The sequence below is a fragment of the Entamoeba invadens genome (assembly GCF_000330505.1).
Source record: "Entamoeba invadens IP1 unplaced genomic scaffold scaff_1105074725903, whole genome shotgun sequence".
NCBI lineage: Eukaryota > Evosea > Mastigamoebida > Endamoebidae > Entamoeba > Entamoeba invadens.
The window spans coordinates 116,431-126,942 of NW_004443518.1; positions in this window are offsets into that span (position 1 = coordinate 116,431).

A 10,512-nucleotide genomic window follows, 5' to 3' on the forward strand; every position below is an offset into this window, starting at 1 on the left:
CACTTCCATTTCTGTTAACATACTTTTCTGCCAATTTTAGATGACATACCGCCATATTTCTCGTTATCAATCACTGTTGTTTTTGGAACTCCAAAAAAATCAGCTTTTCTTTGAGCTGAAATTTTTGGTATTCCATTGTCTTGAGAATTAACAATTTTCAATTGTTCAAACAAATAAGTACAACTCAATAATGCTTGAAAATTTTCAAGAACAATAGATAGAAGTTTATCTGTATGTTGTCTTCTTTTGTAAATTTTGATTGCTTCAACGTTGAGTTTTTTTGAAGCCAGCCTTCTTAAGGGTTTAGACTTTAAAGGTTTCATTTGTTTTTTTTAGTTTTTTAATTATGATAATCAACAATAGCTTTAAACAAATGCAAAAATACAAAGTGTACTAAAAAACCACTTTTCTCTTCCATTTCATTTTTTCTATTTTTGTGGTTTTAAATGATAAAATTATAACAAAAAGTTTAAATGTTGTTTTTTCTTCAGACAAAAATACCTTATCAAACAGTACCATACCGGATATTATATCGTTATTGATAATTTATTATTAAACAATAAAGCTGTTTTAATCAATAATGTTTTAATAATTTTAATAAAATTAATTATTATTCAATTTAACAAATTATTCACAAAAAATAAAAAAACCAAAAATTGTTTCGTTGAACAACAACTTGATTATCTATAATACTAATAGTTTATCACAAATGCCACTGAAACAAACTATGATCAAGTCCTCATTCATAACACTTGTGTATGTCTTTTATTAATTTTAATTGACTTTTGATAAAAACATCAAAAAACGAACTTTAAAAAAATAATATAAGTTCGTTTTTTATATTGAATATACACAGTTGAGTTTAGAAATCTTAATATTCAAATGATTCATTTAATATAATAAGACAATTGACATAAAAAAATTGTACAGTCAACACGGTATATCAAAGATAAGATGGTACGTATTGTGCTCTATTTTTACGAACATTAAATGAATAAACCAAGTTCAATAATTATCAACTGTTAATAAAACTATAAAAACTATATTTTACTATTTATGACAAAACAAAGATAAATAACAACATTGTCAATAACAAAAATCAATTTCAGAATAACGATTCGAATTTAATCAATAAAAAAATCATTTATGAAAATATCTTCGTAAAGAAAAGTCAAAAAGAACAAAACAGAACAAAAAGTCCTTTGTATTGAATTTTCCAAAACAATCATTTTTCAAATTGAATCTTTTGTGTAAATAAATTGTTTTAAAAGCCGTACGACAATTTTATGGTGGTCGACCATTTTGTGATGCACTTTATTATTGAAAGACAAAAGACGAAAATACATATCTCAATAATATGATATTTTTAATTAAATAACTAAAATAAACTAGATGTTATAAAAACAAATCATTTTGTCGATAAAATAAATTATATCTCTATTAATATCACTTCTAATTTTTAGCATTTCAATTATTTTTGTTAATTTTTATCGCAAAGTTTTTTATTAAATAATTATAAAAAACAAGTTATAAAAAACTCCAAAGAAAATAAATTTATAGTTAAAATTAATTAAACCAATACCATCTTAAATTAAAATTGTTTAAGAATCATTCTCATTGTCGACTTTTCGAGGTTTCTTCCCTTTGTTGACTTTCTTTTTGGTTTCCTTTGAGACTCTATCGAGTCGCTCTTTTTCAAGACGGCGCTTTTTTATTTGAGTGTTTTCAAGAGAAATACGTTTGGGTTCTTTTGTTTCTTTGGGGGTCCCCTTCTTTCCCAAGAATTTAGAGGCTTCTCTTGCTGAATTTATTTCAATTCTTATAACACCATGAATCAAATCGGATGGGTTATAATTAGGATTGATTTTTAAAGCTTTTTCTATTTCCTCTTGTGTTGGTTTTTTCACAGCCACTGTGATTCCAGCCTGAGAAAATGCGCTTGTAACATTGTCCCCATTTGCAACCACTTCCCAAGAATAGAGAATTTCTTTAATTCTTTCTTCTTCTGAAAGGTTCACAAAACCTTTCAAAAGATTTTTAAAATCGGGAGAATCCATTTTTAGAATATTTCCGACTTTGTGCTCAAATTTCCCCTCTTTTTCTTTTAACTCAAATTTGTGCTGCATCAACCCATTTTTGTTTTGTAAAAACACCTTTTCTATCCCAAAAATTCCCAAGTCTAAAGGCTGACACAGATGAGAACTATGGGCAACTTCTTTGAACATTTCGACGTGATTTTCTAAAAATAGATCTTCAATTTGTTTAGAAAAGTGACCAGAGAATCCATCGAGAATTAAGTATGCTTTCTTATCCGATCTAACTCCCATTTGCTCTCTTTTTGCCTTAATTGTTAGGAAAAAGACTCTTTTTAGCCAAAGCGTGTAAAGGTCTGTTGTCAGCATACCAGATTGTTGTGTTCTAATAATGGCTCTTCCACTTAAAATAGCAAGCGTGGTGTCTAACAAGGATAGACGTTTTGTTGCCACAAGTGGAGTAAGTTTTGTTCCATCAACACAAATGCAACAAAGTAAACTAATTCTGGCTTTATCCCGATCCACTTCGGTACAAACCTGCTCTCCCGACTCAACAGATGCATAAACAATTTGTTGAGTGGCGTCTACCCATTGAGCAAAACCAACTTCGTCTAAATTAAAAACCAATTCGAAACGTACCCCATCAAGTTTTTTCTTTAAGTCGGAATAATAGGACATAATTGACTCTGGTTTAACTTCTGCCCTATTTTTTTCCATTACAGGTGCCACTTTTTTCTCTAAACCTTCAATGTGTCCGACAATTTGGTGCAATTGCCTCCTCTTTAAATTTTTCCCGAAATTTTGCTTAATAAATAAGCCAGCACCCAAAGAAGAAGAACTCCCCACATTTTTAATTTCAGCTTGAAGTTTTTCAATTTATAAATCTGTAAGCTTTCTTGGTCGTCCTTTTTCGGGTTTTTGTTTTGTTTTTATTTCTTTTTTAATTTTAGAAATTTGTGTTTTAACTCCATGAGATTTCATTATCCCGAAAAAAAGCTCCAAAGAGACCAAAAATGAAAGATTGTTTGTTTTGAGCGATTCTGAAATATCGGACGGAAGTTCAAAAAAACAAAAACGGATCTGATCTCTAAAAGAATGAAAATTGAGCCAAATTACATTTTTTTCTAAATTTTTAAACTTTTCAAAAGTGTCTGGACATGTATTGAGATATTCAATGAGGCCTAAACTATTTGGAATTTTAGGACCTGCAAGGTGGAGGCTTTTAACCTTTTCCAAGCTCAGTTTATAAAATTGTTTAATACCAGAAGATGCCATGAGTTTATAAAGATTATGTTTGGTCGAATTATATATCACATGATGTTTTAAGGATTCTGATAAATATTAAAAATGTAATTATTTAAATTATAATGTATAGTTTTATTGTTGGCGTGCATCACTTTTTTTATCTGAACTTACTCATAATTGTATGTAGTATATCTGGGTTATCAAATGGGGTTTTAAGCTCAATCAACTTATTGGATTGATGTGTTGTTATTGATTAGGCTTGCTGCAAACAATTTAAGTATTGTTATATTTAATGAACGAATGTTTTGTGTGTGTTGGATTTGTTTTTTATTGAATAGATTAATTTAATTACTAAAATACAATTGATAGTTTTTATTTAAAAAAAACTATTTACATTCTATTAATAAATAATAATCATTCTGATATTTTTTAGTAAATATAGTTTTATATTTATTGTTCTTTGGTTATATCATTTCGTTACTTTAATTAAAGAATCTATAAAACATAAAACGCATGTTTTGATTTGGATCGATATAAATGAAAGCCACAACACAATTCATTTAACTGTCAAATAAATAAGAGTATACAACCAAATTGATTCTTCGATGAATCGAATTTATTAACAACTATAATTGAATAATTGTTAATATTCGTAATTGTGTTGTATGTTCACTATTGGGGCAGTGATGAAGTTCAGAAACCAATTTTTACTTTTCTCTTCCTATCTTTAATTTCATCCCTTTGTGAATTAATTTAATAATATTTTAATTTAATTAACTATAAAAAATCATTTTTTATCCTATAATAAACACCAAATTAACACCATGAGTGCTTGATGAAACACTGTGTAAATAATTAATAAAAACTATTTTTGTCTTTCGGGCAACATTTAACTGTGTCATTGTGTCATTATTCATTTAAAAACTATCATCTTTTGGTTACATGTTGAAAGAATACAACCTCTTTCTTCAACAATTTTTATACCCAAATTGATAAATACATTTTTGGGCAACATAATTGAATGGACAATAAAACCGATACCTTCACCATCTTGGCTTTATATAACTTAAAAATATAACCAATTATTGTACAATGCCATATTATTTTTTGTGATTTTGCTCGAGGTTTTAAAACCGCTTCCCTTCTTTTTGGTGTAAACTTGTCAATAAATTACATGTATTTTGGTATTTAAAAGTAAATTATGCCACATTTTTGAAACTTTTATTCGAGTTAATTTTATCAGCAAAATATTATATTTTGTTGCCAATTTGTTAAAAATTGTAGAATGAAACACGGTTTTTTTTTGATTTTTTTTACCAATAAGAAATGTTGCCGACTTTGGAGATACCATGCACTATCTTTTTCGTCTTATTGTTATCCTCTCTTCTCGGCGTATAAAACCGATACCATACCAAATTAAAAATAAACAACACTAAAATAATACCAAAAAGACTGGTTTTGTAAAATAATTGAAAAGTTTTTAAATTTTATCAAAAAACACAGAAAAAATATATCGGCATCCAAGCGTCTTAAAAACCGCTTCCATCATTTTGTCCTTTAATTTTTATTGAAAATTACCATATTTATTGTTTTGCTTCGTTTTTGGTCATAATTTATTAAAAAATTGTTCACACACTTGAAGATGCATCGTACATACAATACTCAACATGAACTTGAATAAGAGTTGGGAATGGGTTATTCAAAAGTCTTCACTTGGAACTTGCCAATATAAAATATTTAAATTTGGCCATAAAACGCACTTTTGATTAATTGAGGAATAAATTTGTAGGGGTGATGGAAAAAAGGTGCATTTATCTTCTGATACAAAAATGTAGGTATATCATTATAAAATATGATCAAACTCTGTTAGAACATTAAATTTAATTCTTGAGTATGTTTATAACCACCACGAGTATCATCGATTCTACTCTTAAAAAACGATGAAAAAAATAGAGGAAAATAAAGGTAGTGTGAAAAAAGGTGCACTCATAGGTTCAAGATTTATTAGTATTTGTATTCCAACAAAAAATTGAAAAAGAGTTTGAAAAACAATTCAAAATAATTTTTGGTGTGTAACATTTTATTTTCGTTTTTATGTAATTAATTGTCCTCAAAATAAACTTTTGCTTGCTACTTTTAATAGTCTCGGTTTATGGCTTCGGCAAACTTTGCTTTTTTTCTGTAATAAAATTTTTTCACAAAAAAATAAAAAGGCTACTTTCATTTTGTAAAATATTGTTTGAATAAAAACCCTGAATTTTTTCTTTTTATTGTTGAAACGGGAAAAAAATAAACTATAAATTTAATTATAATTAAATTAACAAAAAACTATTTTTTGAAAGAATCGGTTTTTAAGCGGAAGCGGTTTTTTATCCCCCCTTTACCATCAAAAATATTTATTTTTTATTTTTAATCAGTTTCATATTATTAGTTTCATTTTTAGTTTAATACCTAATAGATACTACAGTAGGGGAAATGAACTTTAGCCCAGGAAATGTACTTTAGCCCAAAGAAATTCCTATATTTTTCTTTAAAAACATGGGTTTTTACTATAAAAAACAAATATTTAAAAAAATTGACTTTTAAATAGGGATAGTTTATTATTTTAATATAACAATAGAAAATAATTAGTTTTTCTTTGGGCTAAGGTTAATTTCCTGGGCTAATGTTTAATGGCCCAACTGTATATTATTTATTTAACAAATAAAAAATTTAAAAGTACGTGTTATAAATACTCAACAGCACCATTACATGCTATTTACTATGGATGAAAAACTGATTTTTAACTTAAGTTTACATTTCTAAAATTTAATATTTTTCATTGATTGTTTTTACTACAAATTGCAATGTAATTGACTGATTTGGGTGAAACACATTGAGTTTAATAAGTGGTGTTAACAAGTTTGTTAAATGATCTTGGAAAATAAAACAGAACGATAAAGGTTTAATAAAAAGTTGTGAATCAACGACAAATCATTCAGACACCCAAAAGTTTTGTTTTTTTTGTTTTATTTTTCTGCATTTAATAAATAATTGATTATTTTGATAATTTCATAATATAGTTTGTTTTATTATATTTATAATATTAAATAATAAGTGATCAATTCTCGAAAAATTAAAAGAGTATTTGAATACTCATTTAACAGGGAGTGTTTTTTAAGTGTTAAAGAACAAAATTTTAATTTTGAGATCAATATTTTTGAAAGAATTTAAATGTATAGAGTAGCAGTCCTCCCCAAATCAAATATAACGGTAGGTCGTTTTTTGTTTTTTTTTCGAAAAAACAAAACTTATCCCAAACAACAAAAAAAAACAAATTAGCTGTGTTAGCCAAAGAAAAAATTTGAATAACATTTTAGTGTCAAACAAAATGTTTTACAAACATAATGAAAGATAATGTTATTTGTTACAAAAATAAGTTGGTAAACCCAAAAATAAATATTTATAAATTAACCAATGAATTGATCTTGTTTTTAAAGAACAAAAATATCAAAAACACAATTTTATTGTAGTTGTAATATAAAACGTTTACATCATGTTTAATTTTAATAATAATTGAAATGTTGTGAAATTAAACCAAAGATAATTAAATTAATAACATGTATGTAATTGTGATAACCATTTGTTGTGCTTTTTGATTCACAAAGTAATTATTACTTACTGATCACCAAGTTTGAATATAATAAACAAAAAGTTCACAGCTTTTAAAGTTCATTATTTAAAAATAGAAACATGAATTATTTTTAAATTACCACACAATAATTATTGCCAAAAAATAAAGTTACACGATTTGATTATTTATTATTAATTGAATATTTGAAATTTTTAAAAACCAATAATTACAATAATAATACAATCATTTTTTGTTATTTATTAATATTATAATTATAGTATAGTTAATTATCGTATTTATTTAAATAAAATAATTGGAATAAATGAAGTTCTGATTGATCATATATTATTATCCGATTGACGATTGAGTTTTGAGTAATTAATTTCTTCATTGGATCTGATCGTTCTTGCACAGCTAGAACAAGCGTTCGACATTGCCACTGATTCTCCAATATGTTCGGCCCGTCTGTATTGTGAAAACAGAGATTCAACTTCAGAACATGTTGGTGATAACGAAAGTGTCAAACTCAGAAGATCAATAATTTTGCAAAAAGACGTGTCACGTTTGTCTATTATATCCAACATTGTTATTCTAATATCCTTTTCGAACAAATTGTATATATTTGTTTTTTCCTTTTGTACTCAATTTCTTTGTCGTGTTCTTTGTAAATATTTACAATTTCTTCTTGCGACATAGACTTTACAACATCAACAACACGCAAAAAATCGTTTTCCATCCATTTGAATTTTGTTGGTACATTAAAACTTCCGGTTGTTATAACTATCTCTGGAAGATAGAAACAATGAATGAGAGACGGCAGAATATAATTATCTTTAATCAAAATTCCATTTGAAATAAATTCATTGAAAGAGTTATATTTTAGAGTGTGTTTGTTGCACAGTACCTTTGGAATCGGGTTTGATGGACAAGAAAATATTATAGTCATTGACAAAAGGAGAGAATCTAAAATTTGACAATATAATTTGTTTCGACATTTCTCATTCACATTTGAAGTAAAGTGGCAATTCGATATTTTTTTGAAATTCCAAACGACTTTCTATATAACTCAAATCACCATTTTCAATTCTTTGACGGATATCATAAAGGTATTTGACGTCTCGCATAATCATTGAATAACAAAATGGAAAGACTGAAAATTTGTATTGTAACTCATTAACAACCTCGAATTGGACGGATAAAATGTGATTCAGAAATTGAAGTGATTTTAAAAACAACGCAGATTCCACAAATTGTAACGACATTGGTATTCCCAAAAACGTGTAGCTATTAAGTTCAGACTCGAACAATTTGCTAACTTCTTTATCGTTGATAAACTCTATAATTTTTGATATATTATTGCACACAAAAGAAGATACAATCGCGAAGAATACCCATCTCGTATTACTGTTTTGTGGTATTGTTAAATACCATTCATTTTCATGTGAAAAATTGATAAATAAAGAACGGATTTTGTCGTCGACAATCCAATGCAAAAATTTAAAAATTGCAATCAAACCTTTGACATACTCCAGATAAGAAAAAGCCACATTCAAGCGATGAGCCAAACAATAAACTGGTTCAATTTCCATATTAAGAACACTGTCTGAGTCCTTTTCGTTATCATTATTTTCAAAGACTTCAATTTCACTTTGTATTATTTTTCTTGATGTCAAGTCTTTTCTATTTTTTTTCGAATACACTTTTTTGAATTGACATTTTATTTTTATTTGTTTGAAAAACAATTTTTTTCTTTGCCCCAAAAGTGTAACAATAGAATTAAATCTTCCAATCATAACACTGGCTCCATCTGTTGTTATTGAAAGACATTTGCTGAATCTTCTTCCCAACAACACAATTGATCTCCAAACCCAAAATTCTACATCCACCGCTTTTCCGTTTCCAAAGTATTGTTCAAGAAATAGTTTTTTTTTTACTTTTATTTGGCGTTCTTTTGAATACACAAAACGAACAATGACACCATACACTTCCTTTCCATTTCTTTTTGTTGAGTCCAATTGAAGTGAAAATCCAGTACATTTCTAAAAGTCTTCACTGATATTATTGTATTCGTCACAATTGAGCTCCATAACTCTTCTTTCAATTGACGAGTGGCTACATGAAAGTCGACTGATTATAGTTGTGTCGGGTGCAAGAGATTCTATTAAAAGTAGTATTTGTCTTATGTAATCGATCTGTGGATTAGAAAAATGCGCAAGGTTTTCAATTTCCGTTATAATAAAAGACATTATGTCTCCACACGCTTTATCGCTTTCAGCCACATCAATGTAATTTTCATTTATATATTGTTGAATTCCTGTGGCAGATTAGTGATATCAAACTTGTTATTACCAAAATTGTGTTGTAACAATTTTACAACAAATAATCTCAATTCTAAGGCTTTTTTTCTTTTTTTTCCTCCTTTAATTTTCTTTCCACAAATACAATTTTACCATTTTCTTTCAAAAGTAGACTTTCAATTTCTTCCTTTTTTCAATTGATTTTACTTTTTTTATTAGTGTCCTCTTCGTTTTCATTGCTACTTTCAGCAGAATTTATCATAGACAATTGTAAACCCATTTGAAATTGTTTCCGAGCATCTCCAAGTGAAAATGTGTTTATTTTTGAATGTTTTCGTTTCCCTTTTTTACCCTTCCTTTCAAATAACACTTTTTCCTCTGCCAAAGCAGTGTACACTTCTGGATACTTGTTTATATGTTTTGTTACATAATCAAAAGCATTGGTACTAACTTCACAAACAAATTTTGTGTGTCGTTTTCGAGGATTTTTTGTGATATCTTGTAGTTCGTAAGTGGGAATCTTTAAAATGTGTATTTTTAGATGTACGGCGTCCCACCCATTCACAAAAAGGACAGAAAAACACCGTTTCGTTGTTGTCATCACAACCAGCTCGTACCATTAAATATTTTGTAAAACAATCATCTCTGATTGCTCTGGTTTTGTTCTCTTTTTCGAGTATGTTATTTCAGAACCATTTTCTTTATTTACTATTTTTTTACTGTCCGTTTTTTCATTTGTTTTTAAATAGTTTAAGATGAATTTGTACAAAAATAACAACAATATAAACAATTTTATTATTATTGAAGCAGGGTCTATCACGTGACAAAAGTGTTTTTTCTTTGTTATTTGCCACGTCACCAAAGTGGGCTTGAATTTATGTTCATTTAGTTCTTTTAGATCTAGCGGCGAGCTTAAAGCCGACTTTTGTAAGTGAAAAAACTTAGAAACAGATATCTATTTTTATCAATACTTGGCCAAGTAATGGGAAAACATGCCAATTCAAATTTTAAACATCGGTTTATATTTTATTACTGCTGTGATTGCCATAATTAACACAAAAATTGTGACAAATGCAGCACTGTTTTACACATCAAACCGATAGTTACAAATAACTTTTTAATAACACAAATAATAATGAAATAACAATCTATTAAATAATTGTATTTTTATTAATAATATGTAATAAAATAAACCTATTCAACTTAAAATAAAGCTAAAAAACTAATAACTAATAATTAAAACTGCTATAAAACAACTAATAATAATAAAGAAAGGTTTATAACCATATTTATATTTAACGTTACTAACCAAATATATATATTT